Raw genomic sequence first — 12,613 nt, forward strand, 5'->3', positions numbered from 1 at the left:
TAGAGTTGTCTATGTGTAAACACCGGGTCTCCGAGATATATGTCAACTCTTGCTAGTGATTGACCTTGACTTTTGTTAATGGTCATTGCAAACAGACTACAATTGGAAAAACTATATTCTCTTCAATTTAAACGAAAATTTCTTATCTGAAGGTGTTAGACCACAACGAATTATATAAGTGCGATAACTAGTGTTAGTACCTGATATAACTTTTACTTCAACAAAACGCCTACCCAAATTAAAAACTTGCAATCTAGTTCCATTACACAAACCGTTCTTCTGATCCATATTCCTTTTAGTAACATTATTGGCACACCGACTTTTAGAACCAATCTATGAGTCAAAATAATTATGGTCTTTTTGATTTTATTTAGCATAATGTGTTTATGAATATTTTAGTTCAAATTAAAATATAAAATAATAATTTGTATGATCTTACTTAAAAACCAAAAACTGATTTTTTATATGGACCACAACTAAATTTGTGAATTTTGTTGCTAAGTATGAAAACAATATAAATTGAGTAAACCAAATATAAGTAAAAATATAATGGGGAAATATCTTTGCGCCTCTAATTAACATAAACTGATTCGTATACACATCTTAATTAAAACATATATTTTAATTGGTTTTAAGAAAATAAAATAGTATTGGATAACTGAAAATTATGTGTCGTAAATTTCTTAAAAAGAAAACAGAAAAAAGAAATGTATAAACATACATTCATATGTTATTAAATATTTGTTTATCAAAAAGGCATAAAGTAGTTCAAAATATATATTAAAAATTGTCTAAAGTTTTCTGCTACAAGTGCCTAATTTTTAGTTAATAACGTATTTACTTTTATTTACTATATTTTAGTTAATAAAAATATTATATTTTAATACAATATAGTGTATTAACGCGCTTAAAATAAATTGTTAACGTTCAAAATGCTAGTAAGTAGTTCTCTTGGCGTTGAAGCTACACGTTTACAAAAAAGAAATGCATTCTTAAAAAACATTTAAAGGGTAACAAAAACATATTAAAATGACTAACCATTTGAATTACTCCTCTAATTGGAAGACGTTGATTGACCAAAAATTACGTTTTCTTAAATTTTGAAGACATCTATAATAGAATATAATATGGTTAGCATATGAAAAAGATAAACAATATAAATATATAAACAAAAACAAAATTTTATGGAGCATGATGTTTCCATTTTGCTGATTTAATGAAGGATTTTAATACACAAAACAGAAAGGTTAGAAAATCGGGAAACCAAATACTATTATCTTTAGTGACAATTGTAGGTTATTTATATTTGGTGTTTATAAAGATATTAAAGACATGGAAATTAGAAATATTACACAGGAAACAAAAATAACACAACTTACTCTACTGGATATGAAGACTATCGGCTAACTTGAATCGACATAGATGATCAGAAATTCATTTATGTAAAAGTATCTAACCCGTCAATATATTTCTTGTAACATCCCGAAATTTCTATGAATAATATTTAGTATATTATATACGTTGGGAGACTTAATTTGAGTTAGTAGAATAATAATAGTAAAATAATAATAAGGATAAAAGGATGGTAGGCCAATAGACGGACTTAAGATGAAGATGAGCCTAACGTTCATAGGCTTAGGGAGTATAAATATCCTCTTTAGCCCCAAATTCATTCCATCTCCATCATTCTACACATTATCCTAGACCATAAAAAACATACACTTAAGCCAAACCAAAGACCAACCGAAGGTAATAAATCATTTATCTCAGCTGACCCAACAATTTAGAATCCGACACCGCAGCCCCGAGATGCCGAATGAGCAGTTTGATTCTAGATCTAGCTTTATTCGGGTGTTTAATCAACCAAGAACGGGCTTAATGGTCACCTTAGCTCAGATCTGGACACCCCGAAGCTACCTAGGTCATAAACGATCAAACCCCGACAAACCGAGGTGGTTAACAGCGGCTGACGGCGCAGAAATCGATGAAAAACATTGAAAACGCGAAGTGGAAAGCTGAACAGATTATATAAGGCGTATAAGTATGAGTAGCGTATAAGTATGTATGCAACGTATATGTATGAGCAGCGTATATGTATATGTAACATGTATGCATATGTAGCGTATATGTATATGTAACATGTATGTATATGTAGCGTATATGTACATGTAACGTGTATGTATGATCAGCTTATACGCATATGAAACGTGTTTGTGTATATATATATATGCGTCGTGTATATATGTATGCCGTATATGTATGACTTACACGCTGGAATGACTTATACGGGGAAATAACTTACACGCCCTAAAACTTATGTGGGCCTGAGTGATTTTCCAAATAACTAGGAGTAGTTAAGTGATGCTTGTTAACTGTTACACAGTTATCTGTGCACAACTCAAGTAAGGTATTACCGTAAATTTTGAAAGGAACCGAGCTCAGGTGAATTTCTAGCCCTATTTCCTTGTTATGTTTTCGGGGCTGTGTGCATACTCGATGTCATTAGTTAATACACTTACCTTAAGTGGTAAGTGTATGATATGTGTATGATGTGTGAATGATATGCGATTTTTTTTACATATAATGTAGAATGATATATGAATGCTATAGAAGAGATTAAGAGTATGTACAAAAATATATATAATAATACATATATATATAAAGAAAGGTATGGTACAAAAGAAGGGAACCGAACCCTAATAATATCTGAGGCAGAAGGGAACCGGACCCTAGTAATACTCGGGGAAGAAGGGAACCAGACCCTAATAATATCCTAGGCAAAAAGGGAATCAGGCCCTAATAATACTCTAGGAAGTAGGGCGTAATGCTCTTTAAAATGTATAAGTATGTAAGTAAGATTAAATATAAAAGAATGAAAGAAAGAAAGAATGAAGGAAATAAAGAAGGTATATACTTATGTATGTACGAAAGAAAGATAAACATGTTAAGTAAGTAATACGTATCTTCGGATACGAATGAGTAAGTACGTGAATGTATTGTATGTTGCTTGATTAACTAGAACTCACTCACCGTAGCTGACTTTTAGTATGCACACAGGTATAATAGATTATTGTAGCTGGCTTGAGTGAGACACATGGCATGATCTGAAGAGGTTGGCATCTGAAGAAGAATTGTCATGATGTTTTAATACTACGTTTTATGTTATGTTTAAAGAAAAGATATGAATGTTTTGTATTGAATGGTTGATTTTTATTATTCCACGAAAAGTTTTTAATTAACTATGATATTTAGAACTGTGTTTATGAGTAAACCCAACGTCAATGTAGGGCACCGGGAACGAGGCGTAACAAGTTGGTATCAGAGCATAAGTTCGAGAGAACTAAGCATCCTATATGCTTAGACTCGAACAGAGAATGAGACTTAAGTAAGAAAAAAAAGAAGATGCCAGTTCAAGAAAGCCATGTGCCACTCAAAGCAAGTTAAGTAAAGGTAAAATGTATGATTAATTTCATGTGTGTAAGGAAGTTAGCTTAATTTCTAGGGATATGAGTATATGATAATATGAAATGTTTGATTTTCTAATTGTTTAGAAATAGAACTACTACAAGTGGACTCACAAAGGGAAGTGTGTAGGACACGGAAGGTAACGTGATCAGCTAATCACAGCTGGCCACTGTTATTACCTGTTAACCTCACTATCCTTGTACTAATAGTTCCTTGAGTGATGACGTTTTTGTTTCTGTTTAGAATACGAATGGCTGGAGCAAGAAAGGTTTTTGGCCAAGGAGGTCGTACGGGACGTCGTGGTAGGTCACGTAATACCTGGGAACCTTCTGTAGAACCAGTTACTAAAACGAGAGAAGAAGGAAGTGCAACGAGGCAGGACCAGAGTAACAATGAAGGGTATCAACTTGACCCAACTGTTCAAGCCGCCATTGCTCAAGCTTTAGCTGCTGCAGTGAAGAATTTACATCCTAGCAAGTATGCTGAAAGCCATGCAAAGACCGCTGAGTTGTCATGGGAGGATGGTAAGAAAGTCAATGAGAATGAAGAAGATGAATCGAGTGAAGTTCGATCTGTGATGGTTGATGAAAGAAAGAGAGGCCGAGGTGAGTGTAACTACAAGTCGTTCAAAGGTTGCGACCCACCAAAGCTGACTGGTCTAGGAGACGCAATAGCTACTCTTTAGTGGATGACCACAATGGACATGGTTATCCGGATTAGTGAGTGCCATCCTAACCAAGCAGTGGGTTATGCTACCCAGTCGTTTGGTGACGGGGCTATGTTATGGTGGGAAACTAGGAAGACCAGGGAAGAGATTAAGGCTATGTGGTGGGATGACTTGAAAGAGTTGGTCATGAAACATTTCTATCCTGATGCTGAGGTTGAGAGGACTGAGATGAAGTTTTTGAATTTTAAGGCGAGTACGATGACACACCGCGAGTACACTACTGAAATCAACCACATGTCTAGGTTGGTTACCGACATGGTGAACATTGAAGCGAAAAGGATCAAGTGCTAAATCAGAGGACTTCCATTGAATGTCCGTACCTTAGTCAGAGCTAGTATACCTGCTACTTTTGACTCTGAAGCTGAACTCGCAGAGATGGTTTATGATGACTTGGCTTTTAGATGATATAGTGGTAGAAGAGAAGAAAGAGAAGAAATGGGTCGCTCCTGCTAAGCTACCTGATACTCAAATGTGGAATCCCAAGGATAAGAAGCAGAAGATGTGGGAGAGAAAGCCCTATAAACCGTTTGGTAAGATGCACGGTGGCGAATGCAGGGGGTATTGGTTCTGATTCACGTCACACGTGCGGGAGAATACATGATGGGGAATGCAAGCTTTGTTCGAAAAGCTTGCTACAAATGTGGGAAAGTGGGACACTATGCTAATGAATGCAATGCAAAGCTGTAACATCCTGCTTTTGATAATAATAAAAGAGAATTTTGTTATTTAATAACGCGTTATTAATTTAGTTTAGATAAACAAAATATAGAGAGTGGGCTTGAACATTAAGAGATAGAATAAGGATGGTGATGGGCCTTAGGTCCATGCGCTTAAGGGTATATAAACCCCTTAAACCTCCTTAAAGCCCTAAAACCCTTATTCTTATCATTAGCTTCCATACACTCTCAAAAACCACACAAGCACTCTCCTATATCCCTAGCCAAGATCCGAAGAAAAAGACCCAAGCTTGTGGGTGCTAGAATTTCGTGATGAACAAGAGCTACATCAATACTAGATCGTGTTCGTAAACCGATTCGATTAAAGGTACGTTTTATGACGAAACACTTGTTCAAATCATTTAGAATCCCTAGATCTGTACAAATGATAAAGACTAGTCAAACATAGTGATCCTCGTTTAAATCCGTCAACATCTGATAGATTAATTAGTCAAATATGAACCGTATGTACATATCGATCAATCGCAACCATTTAAAACGCAATGTTTAGACTATTGGTTGATTAGGGTTCATAGGCGCTGCCATTGCGTGACTAATGGTACCAATTCTTTATTGTTTCATCGTGATTTGAAAGTTAATTGCAGATCTGGTGTTGATTGTTCTTATCGATTTTGACTTTGACATCTGAGTCAAAGATTTGGATAAGAACATATGCTCATATCGTCATGATTGAAATAATTGCTAGTCATTCGTTATACAGCCATAACGAATAGGATACATTCGCGTGTCTTCATAACGAATGAACCCTTCGTTCGTCTTAATGAATTAATGGATGACACTCGTCATTCTTATCTACCCATTCGCCATGATAGGACAACGAATCAAGCCATTCGCTACATGATACAGTTTCATACGCTTATAATGAATGACGTCTCCAAAAATCACGAATGGTGTCTTTATTCGATACACACTCATTTTTCTCGATAAGACGAAGATCAAGATATTCGTTATAACGAATGGGATTACTCGATATAATGAATGGGACAACGCATGATACTTAACCAGAATAAAGTTTCATAACGAATGAGTTAGCGAATAAAATAATCATTTAATAATTCTAATGAACTTTTAGTAAATGCTGTTAATGAAAATAAAATTTTTCCAAGCTAACCTGGCAGCTCGACCCCAGCCAGGGGCTCTGCCCCTTTAACAATGCTAGGAGCTGCCGCCCCTAGACCCCACTGCCACACGGACCCCCGTTCGTTGAGGGTTTTATATTAAACTAGAAATATGATATGGGTAGTGATAGTAAATTGATACGTGTAATTGTTATATAGTTAGCTGTGCCCAGTTAAAGAAAGGAGTTACCATTAACTCTGAAAGGAACATAGCTCAGGTGAGTTTCTAGCCCCATTTCCTTGTTATGTTTTCGGGGCTGTGTGCATACACAATGTGAATAGTTAATACACTTACCTTAAGTGGTAAGTGTATGATATGTGAATGTGTATGAACGATATATGTAAGTGGTTAAGAGTATGTACGAAAGTATATAAAGAAATGTGTATGTAAAGAAACATATGTATGGTTGTATGGAAAGAAGGGACCAGACCCTAATAATATCTAAGATAGAAGGGACCAGAGCCTAATAATATCTGAGACAGGTGGGACAAGACGATAATAAAATCTGAGATAGAAGAGAAGGGACCAGACCTACTAATATCTGAGATGGTAAAGATAGTTATGTATGTAGTATGAAAGTTGACGTGAGGTCGAAGACTCACTACAAAATAAACCGATTATAACTAATTAGATAGTGATAAGCGGGTGTCGAACACAATGAGTTTGTGGAAAATGTGTTACTAAGTAGCTTTATAATTAAACTATATTAAACTAAGTGCGAAAAGTAATTCAAAGATTTGGTTGTTTAGTTTGATTTAACTAAAAGAACTAAAAACAATTTAACAAGTTTAAATTCAATATGAGACAATATGCCTTCCCTCGGTTTCAGGTTTCTATGAATGTCAAAGTTAATGTTTAAACTGAGATGAACAATAAATAAAGTTCGTGCTTATGTAAACGGTTGCGATAATTGAGGATCAAGTACTTGGATTATAAAACGCAAGGTAATCACTCAAAAACCAATTAGTTTATCCAACCCCGAATCCCTCCAGATTAATCTCGATTACCTAAAACATCAAGAACTGACGGTTTAGAACACAAATTCGATAAACTAACAATCTATCAACCATTACATAAACACCATAATAATGAAATCAATAAGATCTACTATCATCTCAGAAATTGCATAAACATTCAACAAAACATTCATAAAAAACCTTTCAATTCGAGGGAAAACACAAAGGGATTTAGCCGAGCATGATTCGGTTCATCATTCCTTCAATTAAACTTTGCATATGAATCAAAAACGAGTCTCTAATGATTACCACACTCAACATAATATTCTTGCACTCCAAAATCGCCTCTAGGTTGCTCTAGGATGAAAAGATGTGATAACAATACCAAAAGCCGTCCAAAAATACATGTTATAAGAGCAGTTACGATTCCAGCATCGCGCCCATCGTAAGCTACAGTATCCACCGTAGCTTATGGTGGCTTTCTTAAACCTGACGGTAGGCCAAAACTGCCTTATGGCAGTTATAATCTCCAGCTCCCACCGTAGCTTACGGTGGGCACCATAAGCTACGGTGGCTCCCAAAACTCAATTTCTTGTTTTTATCATAACTTTCTTGTTCCACGTCCGTTTTCTTCACCGTTTTTGCCCATGTTCTCGTAATTCCATCTTCTAATATTCTCATACATGCCATTATACGTGTAAACGGTGTTATCTAATTCAACAAGATAAACCGATTAAACGTATAAATATTAACGAACTTAAACCACTAAAGGGTTGTCCCATGGACCACCCATCACATTCCCACACTTACCCATTGCTTGCTCTCAAGCAACATCTCAACACAAACTTTTTATTATTTTCAACTTGTGGCCACCAATCTCACCACAATTCCGGTTCAGTTAAGGCCCCAAGTCATACCCTATTCTCTTATTTTTATCGGTTGCATTAGTTCACTTGACGTTACATTTAAACCGAAGATTTCTAACCAAACCTAACATGATTTCGGTTTTTTTACCTATACATAACACACATCTATACATTAACCTTTCCTTGGTGATCATACATATATTTCCACAACTAATCAGTTCTCCTCGCATACGCTTGTACAATCATCAAATCTCCACCTATGTAAATGCTTTTGACATGAATGTAAATCAAGAGGGCTTAAAACAGGTTATAATGGGGCCAAGTGTAAGGGTATGGGAGGGAATATTTTAAAGTAGCTCAAGCGATCCGATCTGACTTATTACAAACAAACTAAATAAACAATGAAATAAACAACTATATACATCACTAACATCATCATTTTTTTTGGAACTAATGTAATACTTGAACATTGCATACTTAAACATTGCAACTATAATACAATTTTTTTTGTAAGCATAATAAACATAATGTTTAATATATCTAATTGACAAATATTCAAACAATTACATAGAACCTATTAAGTCGGATGGTTTCACAATATAACACCGGGGTTGATTGAATAAAAGAATAGGCCCAATAGAGTTTTCTAAAGGAACCAACCCCCCGCCCCTCTCATATCCACGCTCATATATGTAATGTATGAGGCCCAACCCCCCAAAACCCACACTCTTGCTCATCCAGACGAGGCTTAACCTAAGTGCCTCTATAACTTTTGCACTCATGCCACGCTAAGGTCTCGAAATTCACTAATTGTACAACTTCTATCGTAGAATATAAACCATTTCACCAATCCTTGCTTTCTCAATTTTCAAGTATAAACAAACGTGTTATGCAAGTTATTACACCGAAAGCATGCAAACCTTGATTAGAAAACTACATAAACTCCTTTTAAAAACAACTAGGCACATGTTATTTAGGATATTGTGACCATGAAAAGGGACCAAAACTTTACCCCCGCAATCTTACCACTTTCCAATTCTTTTAAACACATTTTTTTCTGATTTTTTATATGTTTTTATTTTTATTTTTTATTATTATTTTTTTATTTTTTTTATTATTTTTAACAACAATTTTCAAAACAAACGAAATTTTCCTCATCCCCAATGTACAGTTTTGAGAGAAAAAAAAATGAAACAAACTATTTCAAAAACACAACCTTCAATTCAACACAACCCTTAATACTTAATCAAAAGTATTTTGTCCACCACCCATCCACCCAAAATCAAATAAAAACACAAAAGATAACAACTTATACAATAATATACAAAATGGTGTTCACCTGATAACACGAGATTCCATCAGAAAAAAGGCGGTCGGGCCGGCCCGAAGATGGATGTCATCACATCCGAGAACTCACCTGTCGGACCCGAATAATCACTCAATACTCAATAACAATGTCATAACCCACACATATTGTGTTGACAAGAAGGTTAATGATGGATTGCTAAATAAGGAAAGATTCTTGTTTGTAAACGGCGAAATTAGAAACAAACAAGATTTGTTGTTGATAGGTTAATAATGGTAACAGACACGAACAATAACTCAAAAGATTTCCATTTATATAAAGATATTCATACAAATGATAATCAATTAGGGTTTCTTGTCGGAATGTATATTCAATGATAACCTAGGACAACCGTCACACTCAATCAGGAATATTCGATCTTATCTGAAAAGTGTAAAAGCAAATCCGTAGGATGCATGCCCTAAAATATTCTATTTATAGGCCTGCCACCTCCTGACAGCTGTCATTCCTTCTAGAAACTCTAATGATTGATACATATTCAAAACTATACTAAGTGTAAAACAAGTCTTCCGGGTAGGCTTTGTAGCAGTAATCTTCTCCGAGTAGACTTTATGCTCTGCCTTCCTTTACTAATAGACTTTGTAACCTTGAAGTGTGATCGGGTACAGTTCTCCGGGTAGACTTTACTTAGAGTATTTTACCAATGAAACAACTCACCGGGAAGACTTCAATCTTCTTGACCTTAACAGACTTTGCCCGAAAAGATCCTACTACCGTAATGTTCTTCAAGAAACCCTTCAACTCATTTATTTGATAGCTTATTAAGCAACCATAGTGTGCTCGGTACACTGTAGCTAGCTCTGAGTCGAACCTTGCCCGAGAAAGTAGGTATTTGATAAACTTTCAACAAGCTTGCCCGGATTCCACTTTGTTAAGCAAACCTTGCCCGACTAGAACAACTTTTCTAGATGTAGTGAACCCTACTTGAATTATCAATAAAGAAGACTTCAAGAAGGTAACCCTGCCCGATAGGCAAAATATCATGCCCGACTAAGTAAAACCCTGCTCGGATGTCTCAGGTGTGCCCGGTTCCATACTTAGCGATTTCTGAGGAGGTTGAGAAGATTCCAATCTTCCTTATGATCATTTTTTTAGGTCAAATCTTGACTCAATAATCTCCCCCTAGATTGGAACACCTCAGCTATCCCAAAACATTTCTAAGGTTACATACACTTAGTCAAAATACATATTCAAATCGAAAACAAACTTTTTACATATCAAAAGTTAAAATATTACATATTCAAAAATTTGTTTGTAGACATTATAAATCAAAACCTATTCTAAAGATCATTATCTTCTTCTTGCATTGTAGGCGGCTTGTCTTCGATTCACAATCACAGTTCCTGCCCTTTGTCTGAAGATAGAAAGGATCTGGTAATGAATGTGACTTTCAGGAATGTTCGAATCCCTTATGTCTCTTAGATCTTCATTGTGCAAATAGGTCAGGTCTTCATCTCTTCTAATTATGCCCAATTTAATTCCATCTGAATTACGAAGAATATAATGGCTAGTAATTTCCTTGTACTCAATGACAGCAATGATGCCATTCTTCTGAACAGTGTAGTTTGGGCGTGTCATTCTCCTTTCAAGGCTTATACACGTGTTCATTCTTGATAATGGATTCTTATCTTTGACCTTCAAGTAGTAATACCTTTCTTCGATTCAGCATAGCCCTTGATAAAGATCCGAGCAGGAATCATACTTATTAAGAGGCTGTCACACAGATCCATGTTCAACGGTATTATGACATAGAGAAACAGGTTGTAGGCAGGTATAAAACTTAGTATGGTTTTCATTGCTTCTGTGATACGGATTAGGTTCAATTAAGCTCAAAATATAGATGGACATCACATGAGAGATTGTAATGCCTCCTATATATTCTCAAGGTGTATTTGGCTTTCCCTACGTCACCCCGATTTGACTTCGACCCGTAGTGTCTGATCTATCAATATTCACGTGTTAACTTTCCAAGTCGTCTTTCCGACCTTTCTGATACTTTGAATATGCTTTCTTTTATAGTCAGTCGATGCCTCTTTCTTGATACTTGACAATGGATAATCTTCGTAGGCTTAACGATAATAATAAGTTTTTTAAAAGGAATACTTGTTATATTGCAAAGACAATAACCAAATACACAAAAACACGTAACACTTAGGGTTACCCAATACTGCCGTCTAAAGTTATTATCAAATGAGCCGAAGTTAGGAAATATATAGCACGAAAACTTCGCCTAACATGCTAGGCGAAGTTTTCCTAACTTCGCTTCCCAAGTTCGCTAAACACTAAAAGCAAACTAACACGTTCAACATAATACGAACAATGTAACGATTACAGACACAAATAAAAACAAGATAATGAACTACTGGCATTATTAACCAACAGACTCCCCCTTGGCAGTAGCTTCATATCTCTATCATCTTTCTCGTGTCTCGTAACCCAAAAAGTATGCCCCATCCAGCTTCAAGCATGAACTCCCTGTCTTACACAGACATAGACTACCCTCTGGTACTTCTTTGCTTCCTATTTCCACGCAGGTATATAAAAAATCTTCTTGTCGTGGAGTACCTGCAAATCAGATTTAGACAAATTCACCAAGTGCATTGGATCATACACTCTTAAGATCTCCTGTTCATCTTCATCTTCCATCACAACTTCAGCAGTTTGACAGTCAACAAAACACCACTTGAGATCCTTCAACACATCCTGGGGCATAAGCTTCATAGGAACCTCTTTCAAACACCGAATTGGCTTGTATTTCATCACCATCTAGGGCTTACCATCAGCCCGCATACCACGTTCCTTATCTTTAATCAGCTTCTCCTTCTGAGGTTTCAAAAGCTCAAACGTTTTCTCCTTAACGCTCTCCTTCCACACATTCTTCCCTACCCATCTTGCAAGATCATCATCACTTCTATTTATCAATCTCAACCGAGCCAAATCTTTTACCTCGCACTCAGGCAAGGTGTTGAGTGTTGAGTCAAGATTTGACCTAAGGAAGATATTTGGAAGATTGGAATCTTTTCAACCTCCTCCGAATTCGCTAAGTATGGAATCGGGCACATCTTAGACATCCGAGCAAGCTTTTACTTAGCCGGGTACGATATTTTGTCTATCGGGCAGGTTAGCTTCAAGAAGTCTTCTTAAGTGATTATCCGAGCAGGGTTCACAAATTAGTGTATTACCGAGTAAGGTCTACTAGTTAGTATACTACCGGGCAAGGATCACTTTGTCTAGCAAGTTAGTTCTTCATAGCCGAGTAAGGTTTATCTCCGAGTAACCTTATGGCTAACCAAGCTCAAGAATCCAAGTGATTGGAAGACCGGGCTAGGTAATGATAATAATGATTGGTCCAGGCAAGCTTGATGAATATTGATACA

This window comes from Bidens hawaiensis, unplaced genomic scaffold (assembly GCF_021521415.1).
Source record: "Bidens hawaiensis isolate Kalapana, Puna unplaced genomic scaffold, B.hawaiensis_p1.1 tig00040645_1, whole genome shotgun sequence".
Lineage (NCBI taxonomy): Eukaryota > Viridiplantae > Streptophyta > Magnoliopsida > Asterales > Asteraceae > Bidens > Bidens hawaiensis.